Source organism: Silene latifolia, chromosome 8 (genome assembly GCF_048544455.1).
Source record: "Silene latifolia isolate original U9 population chromosome 8, ASM4854445v1, whole genome shotgun sequence".
In the NCBI taxonomy this organism is placed as follows: Eukaryota; Viridiplantae; Streptophyta; class Magnoliopsida; order Caryophyllales; family Caryophyllaceae; genus Silene; species Silene latifolia.
This window is the reverse complement of record NC_133533.1, coordinates 60019502-60034849: the sequence shown is the minus strand read 5'-3', so window position 1 is coordinate 60034849 and position 15348 is coordinate 60019502. Positions and strand designations below refer to the sequence as shown.

The 15348-nt window shown below is 38.6% G+C and overlaps 1 pseudogene; it reads right to left on the bottom strand.

The window, feature by feature from the left end:
* Nucleotides 1-2269: 2269 nt before the first annotated feature.
* LOC141595253 (zinc finger BED domain-containing protein RICESLEEPER 2-like) lies at nt 2270-11378 on the bottom strand (annotated as a pseudogene).
* Between the last annotated feature and the right edge of the window lie 3970 nt (nt 11379-15348).

Sequence of the window (15348 nt, the reverse complement as noted above, 5' to 3'; positions counted from 1 at the left end):
TGCAATTCATCAAGGGAAACTTTCTTATCTTGCATATTAAAATTCACCCGGAATTGAACATATTCTTTGATTTTGTTGAGGGAATGAAGAATTCGATCAATTACGAGTTCATTGGAAATTTTCACCTTATGCATTTTCAAGGTCTCAACATGCTCCATCAACTTGAGCACATGAGGGCTCACCTTTTGGCCCTCCTTGATGTTAAGATCAAAGAATGTAGAAGCCGCCTCATATTGAATGACCCTAGGAGCTCGCGAAAACATGTTCACAAGCTTCATGTAGATCTCATGAGCGGTGCTAATCTTTATAGCACTTCGTTGGAGTTCGGCCTCCATAGCAAAGATAAACACATTTTTGATCGCGGCCGACTCCTTTTGGTAAACCTCATAGGTTTGCCTAGCGGCGGGGGTGGACCTAGCATTAGGTTCGGAGGGAGATGCCTCGGTAAGGTAACGAAGCTTGTCGCCACCTTGCGCGGCCAAGCGAAGTTGCGCGTCCCAATCGGCGAAATTAGACCCATTCTTTTATAACTTACATCGATCCATGAAGGATCGGAGCCATGACACATTGGTAAGCGTGGTGGAACTAGTGGATGCGGACGTGATTGGAGTTGTCATTGCGGTTGATAAAACAAATTTGACTACAAAATAGAAAATGAAGGAATTAATTTATCATCTATCGTTTTAATAATACTCGTAAACTTAACTACAAGTATTGCATTTATATAGTGACCTCCACCCAACTATATAAATGATTCCGAGATCCAAATTCATATTAATACGGGTACGGTGAGCCGATTCATCCCTTATTAATATAACTCGGTGGATTAACTCTTTAATCGATTCTACTTTTAGAACTCTTGGTCGATAAAAATTACTCTAATTCTCATCTTTAGCCCGGAACACATGCGACTACGGTCACGAATACTTCCGTTGAGCTCAATCCAAATTTCGATGTAATAACATTTTACTACCCCACTTCGCCAACGTAACAAGGTTTGTATTACGGTAAAGCCGGCTCAACTCCCTTATGAAATTGGTACTTCATGGGTTTCTACTATTTGGCAAGGCTATTTCTCAATTATTATATGTGAGAGGTCTTGTCAATTCATTATCTATCACGTTTTAAGTGAACTAAAGCGGTGAACTACGTTAATTATAATTGACACGGTCGATGACTCGATATGATATGCATGTGTCGTTATGGCGATTTGGCAATGTATGCAACATATTAAAATAAATGCAAAGCAATAAATAAAATTCCTAGTATGGCCTTTCCTAAAAAATAGAAAATAAAATAATCTATTACATATTTGGAAACCAACTCCACTGGTCCCTTAAATCTTCAATTGGCACGCCTCCCAAGACTCCGTCTTCATCGAATCACCTTTCCGAATGGCACCGTCTTTGAAGATGCTCCATAATTACAAATAATAATAAAAAATACAAAGCTATTCCTATTATACATTTGTAAAATGGAAAAACTAATAAAATAAAAATAAAAGTGATACGAGATCACAATAAATTACAACCGAATCAATATTCCCTTTCATTACGGGTAATATCGATTAAAACTAAGGCCATACTAAGATAAAATTACATAATTCAAAATTATATAAATAAAAGACATTCAACAATTGAAATATGCAGCATTATAATATGTACCTATCATGCCAAATGATGTGCCAAATCGCCCTATTTAACTTATGTCGTATATGTAACCTGGTTTTATGGAAATGCGTGATAATTAGACCTGGCAAACAGATCGGGTCGTGTCGGGTTCGTGTCCGTGTCCCACATTAACGGGTCACAAACCCCCTGACCTGAACACGACCTGTTTAATTAAACGGGTCAGCATCCCTCACCTGAACCCGACCTGTTTACATGCTCAATGACCTGACCTGATCTGCTCAACCCGATTCCAGTAGACAACTCTATTGTTTAACCTGTTTAACCCGTTCAACCCGATAACACAAATAACCCAATTAGAGCTGTGTAACCCAACTAATATTATTCTTATCTAAGAAACAAACCCAAAATATCAAAACCATGCATAACCACTAACCAGTGGAAATCCAAAAGATTAATCCAAAAGATTACATAGCCCAAATTCCAAATAACATGCTAAAAAAAAGAGTTCAGTAATAAGCAAACTTGAAGTTAAGGCCTAAGGGTACTGGAGATGACACAGTACTTTTATTAGCAGCATACTTAAGACAAAACAAAAACTCAGTAGCTTGATTTCTTCACTTCTTTGTTGGTGCCAATCCTTAATCATGAGATGTCTCAGGTACTGGCTCATCTTCCAAATCTCCTAACTCATCGCCAACCTTTATCTTCATAATTTCGGTACAAAGTTCATCTATCTCATGTTCGATGCAACCTGCAATTGTAGTAAATTCTTTTAATATACTATGAAACAAAACATAAAAGATTATTACGTGTCATGGAAACAAGCTGATAAGTTAAGAGAGTTAACAACAGGTTGAATAGAACTAGGTAGAAATACCTTGATTAAATGCCCAATCTCTAAGGCATACAAGAGCTTCAACAGTAGAAGGCTTTAAAGAGCTTCTATATGGATCAAGAATTCTACCTCCAATGCTAAAGGTTGATTCGGACGCTAGGATATAGGAATAGCCAAAATATCCTGAACCATCTGAGCAAGAACGGGATACCTCACACAATGTGTCCTCCAATACTCAAGCACATTGACATCAGCTGTGATACCCGCCCTTTTTGAGACCCTTTGACCAGCGTTGACTGACCTTGGGAGCGGTAATAGTCTTTAGAAGTGCGTGCCAAAGTTATCTTGGGTTGCGAGTTATGAGTGGTACTCGATAGAGTAGAGGCTACTCGATCGAGTAGCTTGGACACTCGATCGAGTAGGGTGTCACTCGATCGAGTATGTGGGATACTCGATCGAGTATCGGGTTTTCAGCGAGGGTTTTTAATCGTGTTTTGTTAAATCCGCAAATCATTTCCGCCTCATTCCTTCTATCCTCTAGTCGCCCCTTTCCCTTCCCTTCACCATAAAACCTCCATGGAAGCCTTTTGAAGGTCCTTGTGCCTTAGGAGAGCATAGCTTGAGTCGGGTAGCGGTCTTTTGCCGGGTTTCTCCTTATAGGTATGTCGTCATCATCATCCGTATCCTTGTCTTTATAATTAGGGTTTGATTGATAGTAATAGATGATTGTGTTGTGCTTATAGGCTTTGCTTGATTGCTGGATATGTCGTATGTTGGCATGGATTGGTTGCAGTTGCTTAAAGGTAGGTTCGCCTACTCAGTTGCTGTAGATGGTCTAGTGTGTCGGTTGTTGTGGTTGTGTTGTGGTTGTTGTATATTGTCGTATTCGTATTGTGACGGTTGTTGATTGATTGCTGCTGATGGTTGTGATTGTTTGTCTCTGGTTCTCGAGATGCGTTCTCGGCTGAGTGGAGTCATTTGCGGGAGTGGCTTCACGCCCTAGTTTTGCCCTCCGTGGAACCCGCCACGGGAGGGGATGTGCACATTAATAGGACAGGGTTATCGCTCGGTATGATGAGCGGGGATTTGGTGGGTACGGTTGCGGTCTCCCACTGGCAGGGCTGGTCCAGTGGACAGTCGGTGATGGAGATTGATTGGAGTGGGTGTGATTGTGTGTGTGACTGATTATGTTGTATTGTATTGTTAGATGTTGTTGGCATTGTTGTGTCTTATCTCAGTACTGACCTTGTGTGGTTGTTTATGTGTCTGCCGTGATCCCTTATGGTGAGCAGTCTGTCTTAGTAGGTGTTGGTATCGTTGATAGCTGGAGTCCGGGTAGGGATGAGTCTTCACGAGATTTTATAGTTATAGCGAGTAGCCTTTGAGTTATATCTTTTATACGTTTGTTGGTTTTAAATCACTTGTAATATAACATAACAGTTCTTTTATCGACATTTGATTATTACTGTCCTTGAGCAACCGAGATGGTAATGCCCCTATATGCTAAGGAAGGCCTAGTTAAGGCTCCTCTGAATAATGGTAATGTGTGAACGAGTGTGATAATTAGTGCCGAACTGCGAACTTAGTTTGGAATTGACACGCGATATTGTTTTTGCAGGAATCTTCGATCTACTTCGTAGTTTTGACCATGTACTTAACTATACTTGACCGAGTGCGAGTGCTTACTAGACCGAGTAGACCTCACTCGATCTCGTTAGGAAGCTATGGCGTCGGGATGTGGAAATTTTCTGCAGATACTCGACGAAATAGCGCCTACTCGATCAAGTAGAGGGCACTCGATCGAGTACCCTAGACACTCGATCGAGTAGGTTACTGTACAGTGATTCTTACGGGTTTCTTAAAACCCTTATTCTTTCTTATTCTCCTCATTCTTCTTCTATAATTCGAACCATAAGCTCTTTCATCCCTCTCAAAAGCTTTCTTCATCTTGTGTTAGTAGTGATTCTTGGGGTTGGTTATTCTTATTTGTTTGCACTCTCTTACTTTCCTACTTAATCAAGGTATGATTTTCTTCCCTATTTACATGATTTATCAATTTGGATGTGTTAGAATAATGATGTAATCTGAAATGTTTGATTCATATGGATAGATTATTGCTTTTAATTGTTGTAATATGATTCACATGCCTTCTTTCCTTGATTGTTGGTGATTAATTGCTGTAAAATAGATTAGAAATCACGAAATTTGGGGGCCGAAATTTCTAGGGTTACGAAATCAAAAATTTATTTTGGTTGTTTTACATTGATTAGATGATGGAATTGAGTGCTATACATTATATATATCATGTTAAAGGATGAATTTTGATGATTTTCACCTTAAAAGTTGCCTTAAAACTCCGTCTTAAAAGTGCCCCAAATTGAAATTCGTCTTCTATATTTGAAATTTGGTGTTGAATATGAATGTTTAGGTAAGGGATAAACTTCAATATGATAGTAGTGATGTTAATTGATGGTGGATATGTTCAAATGGTTACAGCTGTAGAGACCGTCTGACAAGTCTAACTGAGTTGTTTGGTTTCTAATATTGAAGGTTGATGATGATATGTTCTAAATTACGTTTCTATGAGCATGTATACATATCTCACATGTTATTAAAGCATATGTATAGAATAGCATTTGAATCATGCTAGGATGTTAGAATGGGTTGAGTAAACCATGTATATCATGCTAAACTTTTCACAACTATCGATTATAAGTTGCTATAAATTGAATTTGCATTTCAAAATTGGGAACTTGTTGGTGAATTTGTGTACCTGGCTGAGTATGTAAAATCCAATTGCATGAAGTATATGCTTTACATGTTTATAGAAGTTGTTTAAGTTATATGCTGAAACAGATGCCGAGACCGAACGTAGGGACCCGTCAGAGTAAGCGGGGAAGGGTTACACAGCCTGAGACTGGGGAAGGGAGTGGACCCGTGGTACCCGCGGTACCGGAGTACCCTTCGGTTGTGTTTGTAGATTTTAAACAGAGGGAGCGTTTTGTAGCTTTGCAAAAACGCATAATGAGACCAACGAGGTGTGTGGATACCACCCTTCTGACTGATTTGGGAATAGAGACGGATGTGCGTCACATATTTGAGACCTTGGGCTTTACGGGTTTGTATCGGCTGAGGAAACACTCCTGCCCTTTTCTTACTTTGGAGTTTATGAGCTCCTTTAGTTATGACCCAGTTGCCCAGACCGTTGAGTTTCGGTTTATGAACACCAGTTTCTTGCTTACCATGGACCTTTTCGCTTCTCACCTTGGGTTGGCCAAGCCTCCCAAGGATTCCATCACTGATATTCCTGCTGAGTGCGGTGTCTGCCGCCTAATGCCTTGTCTTACCGGGAAACCAGCTCCCACCTCAAGCAACATGCTGATTAATGATGTTCAGCATGTTACATTGAGGATCTTTCTTCGTTCTCTTTCGAACCTCCTTTATGATAGACCGGATATCAGTAAACTGAACAACCATGAGGTGTTGCTTCTGATATCTTACTTGAACCCGGAGCGGGCCAGGAAGGTGGTCTTTAATGCTCCTGCCATCGTCTGCGCTAGCCTTGCTTTGATGGCTACTGCCTCTTTTCGGTACCTGAGTTGTGGCGCTATCGCCACTCGGTTAGCTGAAAAGCTAACCTCCTTTGAGGCTTCTTTGGAGTATGTGCCTCTGGCTACACCGGTGCCTACGATGGACCGTGACTACTATCTCGACCTGAAATAGTTGAGAACTTTGGCCGACGGTAGCCTAGCCTGGAGAGTGTGGGGGATGAGTTGGATATGGATCCCGGCTCCTGAGTACCTTCCACCGACCGAGCCGTTAGAGCCGGTGGTGACAGCTGTTGACTCCGACGAGGATGAGGAGGATGATGACGTGCCCCGCCAGTTGCAGACCTACCTCATTGATGACACGATCCTCGAGGTGATGCCCGAGCCGAAGAAAGGGGAGAAGGCGGCGGTAATGGAGGAGAGGCCCAGGTTGGGGAGAGGACCCCGTGGAGTGAGAGAGAGGACCGCTGAGATGAGACCACGGCCGGTAGCACCACCACAGCAGCACCCTTTTCCGTGCTACCCCTACCTTGACACCCCGGAGACGCGATCGAGTTACTTGGCAGAGAGAGTGTCATCTACTTTGACACTCAAGAATATGCACGAGATGGCGTACACTCAGGGGATTGGGACAGAGGGACCGCATCCGGTATGGTGGAGTGGAGTTGGGGACTATAGTGGGGTTTTCCACTCTTACGGGGTGGATAAGTCAGCTTGGGGGACGCCTCAGTCCTTTCCCTACGGTGGTTTGACCCCATGGCACGTAGGTCCGAGAGATGGAGCGGGAGTTGATGCAGGTATTGGGTCATCGGGAGCGGGGACTTCGGGAGGCGATGGTGGTGGTGATGAGGTGATAGAGGAGGAGCAGCAGCAGCAGCAGCTGCAGGAGTGATACTCCTATTTCTTTATCCTTGTTATGGTCGTTGGTGTTGGATGTTAGTAGTTGTTAGTAGTTGGAACTTTTATTCTCGGATTTGTATGCTTGGCCATAAGGACGGATTTGTTAGTAGACGTTGTTGCAGGATTTTGTGAGTCGGGAGGTCACTCCGACTCAAGTTATGTGACGATTTTGTATATATATGTGTTGGTTATGGCAGGTTTCCCAAAATTTTGACCTATAGGTACTCGACAGAGTACCCCATACTCGGTCGAGTAGCTATAGGTGTGGCAGAAAAGAGACATTATGATCTCAGGGCTACTCGATCGAGTAGCCAAGACACTCGATCGAGTAGCAGGGCACTCGATCGAGTACCACTACATACTCGATCGAGTAGCACTGTTACAGGAACTTTTCGAAAATTAAAATTGTTTAATTGTTATATAATTGCAAGTTTGGTGTTTAACGTGGTTATTAGTGAGTGGTAACATGTTCGGATCGTTTATTTCATATGTTAGAAGTCATGCTTGGTTTCAGAGGCGTATTTGCAGCAAATAGCGAAGTTGTAATTATTTTATTGCATTCATTTTACATCCGTTTTGTCTACAAGTGGTATTTCACCGAATTCTATATTTATACAAATTCAAATGATATGCTTAACATGCTTTCTCAATGACGGCTAGTTATTCGGGTGGGTTGTGTATGTTTTCTAATTTAATGAGTATATAATTAGTGAGTATTGTCCGCAATAAATAATATGGTTTTAATTTATGACATGATACAAGTAGTAAGTAACGTGTGATAATTTGGTGGTGAATTTCGGGGACGAAGTTCCTTTTAGAGGGGAAGAGTAATGTCGCAAAATAAAAAGGCTGATTTTGATATTATGTCGTTGTTCGTTTAAAATGTTTTGTTGTTTATTTACAAAAATTTTCTATTACCTGGGTCACATTGGTTGTATGAGGTTGTAATTGGTTACTTTAGTTCGTTGAGTAATTCATGCGTCAAAGCGAAAGTTGATAGTACGTTTTAAAAGACGGTCATAAAGAGATGGTGGTGGTACCATGTGTCGTAATAGAATTGCGTTATTGAGTAACATGGTAGTATAGTCATGCAGCATGTTGATGTGAGATGTGTTTCGTGTTGATGGTTGTTACTAGTAAATGGAGTAATCCCGTAATATGATGGGCGATCGTTGTTGGTGTTGGTTTGCATTGTGAGGTTGGTGTTTATATGATAGCTGACAAGAGTCGATATATATGTATATAGAGCGTTAGACAGGGATGATGATTACATGGGGGATGGCATTTCAGGGGAGTAGTGACTTGAGTAGGAAGAATGGTGATGTCGTGTTTTTCCCGCGTCTTGTGCGTTGAGTAGGTGAGTTGAACTTCAGGGACGAAGTTCTTTTTAAGGGGGGAAGACTGTGATACCCGCCCTTTTTGAGACCCTTTGACCAGCGTTGACTGACCTTGGGAGCGGTATAGTCTTTAGAAGTGCGTGCCAAAGTTATCTTGGGTTGCGAGTTACGAGTGGTACTCGATAGAGTAGAGGCTACTCGATCGAGTAGCTTGGACACTCGATCGAGTAGGGTGTCACTCGATCGAGTATGTGGGATACTCGATCGAGTATCGGGTTTTCAGCGAGGGTCCGCAAATCATTTCCGCCTCATTCCTTCTATCCTCTAGTCGCCCCTTTCCCTTCCCTTCACCATAAAACCTCCATGGAAGCCTTTTGGAGGTCCTTGTGCCTTAGGAGAGCATAGCTTGGGTCGAGTAGCGGTCTTTTGCCGGGTTTCTCCTTATAGGTATGTCGTCATCATCATCCGTATCCTTGTCTTTACAATTAGGGTTTGCTTGATAGTAATAGATGATTGTGTTGTGCTTATAGGCTTTGCTTGATTGCTGGATATGTCGTATGTTTGCATGGATTGGTTGCAGTTGCTTAAAGGTAGGTTCGCCTACTTAGTTGCTGTAGATGGTCTAGTGTGTCAGTTGTTGCGGTTGTGTTGTGGTTGTTGTATATTGTCGTATTCGTATTGTGATGGTTGTTGATTGATTGCTGCTGATGGTTGTGATTGTTTGTCTCTGGTTCTCGATATGCGTTCTCGGCTGAGTGGAGTCACTTGCGGGAGTGGCTTCACGCCCTAGTTACGCCCTCCGTGGAACCCACCACGGGAGGGGATGTGCACAATAATGGGACAGGGTTATTGCTCGGTATGATGAGCGGGGATTTGGTGGGTACGGCTGCGGTCCCCCACTGGCAGGGCTGGTCCAGTGGACAGTCGGTGATGGAGATTGATTGGAGTGGGTGTGATTGTGTGTGTGACTGATTATGTTGTATTGTATTGTTAGATGTTGTTGGCATTGTTGTGTCTTATCTTAGTACTAACCTTGTGTGGTTGTCTTGTTGTTTATGTGTTTGCCGTGATCCCTTATGGTGAGCAGTCTGTCTTAGCAGGTGTTGGTATCGTTGATAGCTGGAGTCCGGGCAGGGATGAGTCTTCACGAGATTTGATAGTTATAGCGAGTAGCCTTTGAGTTGTATCTTTTATACGTTTGTTGGTTTTAAATCACTTGTAATATAACATAACAGTTCTTTTATCGACATTTGATTATTACTGTCCTTGGGCAACCGAGATGGTAATGCCCCTATATGCTAAGAAAGGCCTAGTTAAGGCTCCTCTGAATATGGGGGTGTTACATCAGCACTACGAGGCAATATAGGTTCTTCCAAGTATAGCTCTAACTCAGTTTTTCCAGCAGAGGTAAAAGCATTGCTCGAGTAAGAATCGTAATCCTGTATACATTATAAATATGGAATATGTAAGAGTATATAGGCCAAATTTGAACAATGCTGTAACTTGGAGAAGTTAAAGACTAAAAAACTAGAAAAAAATATCAGATTTAAATATACCAGACTTACCATCATAAAGATGTCTGAAGATAAATCCCCATGAATATTGGCATCATTACCATTAACACCATTAGAAGTTGATGGAGTGTAGTCGCTTGCAAAGGAAGCATATTGGTTGTACAACTCAAACAGTTTGTCCTTGAACAACTCCAACTCAAGATTATATGACTCACCAAAAGTTTTTTTATAAGCCCAATCAACAACGTTAAATTTATATCTAGGATCAAAGACCACAGCTATTGCCATAATTGTACTAAAAGTCGACCAATATTTGTCAAATTTGACAAACATCTTAGCTGCCATGTCTCTTATGATTTATTTTTACTTCCCATTTCTTCTTTAAGTAACAATCTCACTCTCAGCACATGAGTGAAATACAAATTTGCAGTAGGAAACTTGGTGCCAGAAAAAACACAAGTTACATCATAAATAACTTTCAAGAACTTGCAAATTTTACCAATCTTCTCCCACTCAACTTCGGTCGGACAATGCAAGTAGTTCAAGTCCGTTTTTGCAAGATTGTTGAAAGCTCTTCGATAGTATAGTGCATTCTCAAGCATGTGAAATGTGGAATTCCAACGTGTTGGAACATCTTGCCTTAATCCCCGAACTGACTCTAGGTTAACGTGTTGGACACAAGACAAAAACCTATGTTTCCTAGATTGAGATCCTTTGCTATATTTGACACTCTCCCTGACTTTAACAATTGCATCGTCCATATCTTTTAATCCCTCTTGGACAATTAGATTTAATATGTGAGCACAACAACGAATATGAAAATATTCGCCATTATACATCAAATTCAAATCAGGCTTTAAGAAATCCACCATAGAATCATTAGAAGATGTATTATCCAAAGTTATGGACATTATTCTATCTTCAATACCCCATTCGATTAGTAAAGAAGTGATCTTAACAGACATAGCAGCACCAGTATGGGGAGGGGGTAAGAAACTGAAGTTCAGAACACGCTTTTGAAGTTGCCAATGTTCATCAATAAAATGGGCAGTGAGGGTCATATAGCCATCAGTGGTGACAGAACTCCAGCAATCAGAAGTAAGGGAAATTCTTCCCTTTGTTCTTTTTAACAACCCAATAAGTTTCTCTTTCTCAGTTCTATACATCCTTAAGATGTCAGACTTTATTGTATTCCTAACAAAGAACTTAACATCTGGGTTCAAATAAGAAAAACAGTTTCTTATGCCTTCATACTCTACAAGTTGAAGAAGTAAATTATGCTTAGCAATGACAACAGCCAACAACTCACAAAATTCATCAGAATTAAATTTAGGAGTCCTAGAAGCCAAAGCGCCAGAATTGTTTTGTAAAATAAACTGCCCAATATCTCTATATGACTTCCCTTTACATGACTTCAAATGTCTGATCAAATTTCCAGTTCCATTCTTACTTTCAGCAATAAAAGTTTTAGCACATGATTTACACTTACAAACTAGATTACCACTAGCATCAGGTTCATCAAGAATTTCAAATTGACTCCACACAGGAGAAGTTAGTCTTCTTTGACGCTTAAAAATTTTACCAGATACCCTGGGTTTATGAATTCTGGACATTTTCTGCCTTTTTATTGTCGCCTCATCCATCTCATCACCAGAGGGAACGTCGATAGGGTTCGAAGCATTTTCCATTGAACCGTCCATCCTATTCACAAATGAAAACAGAATTAACTAAGTGAACAACAAGAAAAATGATGAACAATTCTGGAAAATAATTAATTAAAGGAAATAAGCAAATGGTAAAAGTTCATAAATTCGTACTAAGATTTAGGAATTTAAAAGAAAACATCAATAAACAGATGACACGAAAACAATTACATGACAAATTTCATGGTCACAAGGAAAAAAACACAAATGTGAGCGTATATACTAACATTGTTCCACAAGATCTGAGTTCAATTTATAAACACCACTCCCTCACATATCTATGGAGAGGACCATGCTTAACGACGCTGATTCGTGGCCATTAAAGAAACATATAGACATACAAAGTGAGTGTATATACTGACCTGGTTCCACAACTCATCATACAAATAATTACATGTTTCAACCAAGAGCATCAGGAGCATATATACAAGGAGGGAACCACAAAATATGCTCAATTACATGGTCACAAGGAAAAAAACACAAATCTTACTGATCAAAATCAATACATGACAAATCAATTATATTAATAATAAAAAATGATGATGAAAAGAAGCAAACCAACTAAAAACAAAATCAAGTTGAATGCATGTACAGATTACACAAGAATGCATGAGAAACTAAATTACTTGAATGAGTAATTGATGGATCGGAGTAACTTACAGTTGTTACAGAGTAAGGATTGATCTTAGATTGGAAGAGATTAGAGAGGCGATGAGATTTGCAGAGTAAAATTGTCATTTTTTATAGGTAAAAAATGAAAAGATTATTCTAGGGTTAAAAGATTGGGAAAAGATTACATTGTGATTGTGTTTTCATTCATCAGCCGTTCACAGTAGAAGAAAAGGTAAAATGAATGTTCTAGAGTAATTTATGGGTATTTTTATTAGGCCCAAATGCCCAATATGAGTAATATAAAGATGGTATACAAGCCGTGTTAAACAGGTTCGTGTCGGATCAACCCGACCTGATTATGACCCGTTTAATTAAACGGGTTATTCGTGTCGGGTTCGTGTTTTGATACCCCAACCCTAACCCGACCCAATTAATTTTCGTGTCGTGTCCGTGTCGACCCACTTACTTAAATGGGTCATTAAGTCCAGACTCAAACCCATTAATTTCGTGTCGGGTTCGTGTCGTGTTTTCGTGTCGTGTTAACTTTTGCCAGCTCTAGTGATAATAACCTTTTAAAATCACTAATTAACACTTAAATCACATCTAAGCTCAAGTTACTTATCCTAACACCTTTTAGGACTCAAAAATTAGTCATCACACAATTGTTGACAATAATTCAACTTGATTTAATTTTATGCTCATTTTTTACCTTAAAATCATAATATTTATGAAATAAATCCAAATTAATTTATAAAAATTTCAAAATTTGAATTTTAAATTTTTCAACATTCTGGAATAATTCCATGACAGTCATAATGTCAAAAAAAAACATGGTTAAAATTTTCGAATTAATTTTGAGAAAATATAGTTGTATTTTATCGGTTTTATCTCATAAAATATTAAAGTATCCAAAAATTACAATAATTTTTACAACCTTAGATCTGATTATTGGGATATTGATGCAACTTACAATAATTTTCTTAAGCCATGAAATACGATTTAGCTAATTTTGCTAAAATAGTCACTATTTATGCCATTTTTACTCTAAAAATCCATAAATCATGCTGAAAGAGATCTTTTAATCTCGAAATTTACATAATCTCTGTAAATTATGCATGTGACATCATATTAAAAAAATCATGGCTTAATTCGAAATTTAACTATTTTTAACCATTTTACCTCTTTTAATCCATTTTTATCTCATAAAACTCATAAATCATGCAATATTAATCAAATTAATACGAGTTTTTACATACAACCTGTAAAATATGCATGTGAGGTTATATAAAATTTTCAAGGTCAGAAACTTAGTTTAACTATTTTTAGCATTTTAATTCCCATTTTAGTCATAAAAATGTAATAAAATGACAAAAAATCATTAAAATGAGCAGTAAATTTCCAAAATCATAAAAATGACCTAAAAATATTTTAGGACCAGAATATATAACATGTATGGAGATTTCGTGGCTTATACTTATAAATCACAAATTATTAGTTTTATATGTTAACCTTTTAACTCGGAAAAACAATAACCGATTATGCATGAAACATCCTTATGCTTTGATACCACTTGTAAAGTTAATATACCTATTATTAGACTCCTCTAATAGTGAACCATTTAACTTGTTAATTATATGTTCTTTAGATCTAGTGCATGCATAACAAAATGAAAGATTTATAAGGAAAACAATGTCCCTTACATTGATGGTTGGTTCGAAATATAGGGCACAAGTAAGGTCACCTTCCTTCACTTGTTCTGAAGCTTAATGAGATGGATGATCCTCCTAAGACTCCAAGTATAGAAGACACTCCAATAAGTTGCACCCAAGATTAATCCCAAAAATTCCTACTAATATTAACTAGATATGTAGTAGAAATGTAACCTTAATAATACTAATATTTTTAGTATTACTACCTCTAGTAATAGATTGAGTATATTAGTATTTGTGAGAGTTTTTTAGCAATTGCATGTGAGGGAAAACTAGAGAGAAAAACAAGCAAAGAACAACATGAAAAATGAGCAACTAATGCTCTATTTAGAGAGCCAAAAACCGGTGGCCTCACCCATGTAGGGAATATATTTGCTTTTGTTTTTACTCTTTTGTATAGTGTAGGTAGAGTGTAGGGAACATATATGTAAGATGTAATATGAATAAAGCTTGTGTGATATGTCACAATCACACTTTAATCAACACACACAAAAGACAAAAGAGCATCTTTTGTTCTCTTCATTTGGCCGAAAATATGGATCCATTTTGGTCCATTTTTGCCTTTTGTCATTTGAACCACAAATGCTTATAAGTCATATGTTTAAGTATCTTACATATTTAATTATTAATGTAATCATTTAACACTTAAATATTACAATTAATAATATAATATACACTCCACTTTTTGAGTAGTATACTACCATTATATTAACATATAATGGGTCCCATAATTATTAGTTAGTTAAAATTACAACTTCTTGTAACTTTAAATAACTAATTACCTCTACCTCTAAACCTATATAATACCTCAACTAATTTAGTAATTTAACACTCAATTACTAAATTAAATCTTATTTAGTCACATTACAATAAGACGTAAAATTGCACTCCCATAATTAAGGAATTAATTCATCTGTATCACATACAATTAATTAAATATCTATTTGGGCCTCATCCTATAGGTGTGACCTAAAGGGATCAACTGACCACCATCGTCACACGACAGTAATGTCAAACTCTAGTTAGCCAATCATTACCGATAAATGACGATCAGTCGACTATATAAAGAATCATCCCTCACGTATTCTTAGTATGAGATTTAATTATGATATTAAATCATGTGATCGCACTATTGTCGAGGACACATTTCCCAACAGAGCAAACCTACCTTAGCCTTACCCTAGAGTTCTTGTGTAGTCTCGGCATCGTCACATATACACAGAGAACTATTTGTATGGAATTCCGACTATGCAATCAAGACCATAGGCTAACCCTTGATCAATTTGCAAATATCTTTGGTCTTCTTGTGCCAACGGAAAACACCGACAAACCCGCGGATTTCATTGTTGACCGCGTTTGGAGAGCTATCTCCGGGAGGGACTTCATACACTTGAAACAATGCTATACCTTCTCAATTCAACATCCGGTGATTCGAATCACCGAACGCTTCATTTTCGGCATTATCAATGGGAGATATGAACAAGATAAGTGCACTCTCCTTGACTTCACCTTCTTAGAGTCATATTTAAATGTTCAAGGGACAAGGCCTTATAATTTCA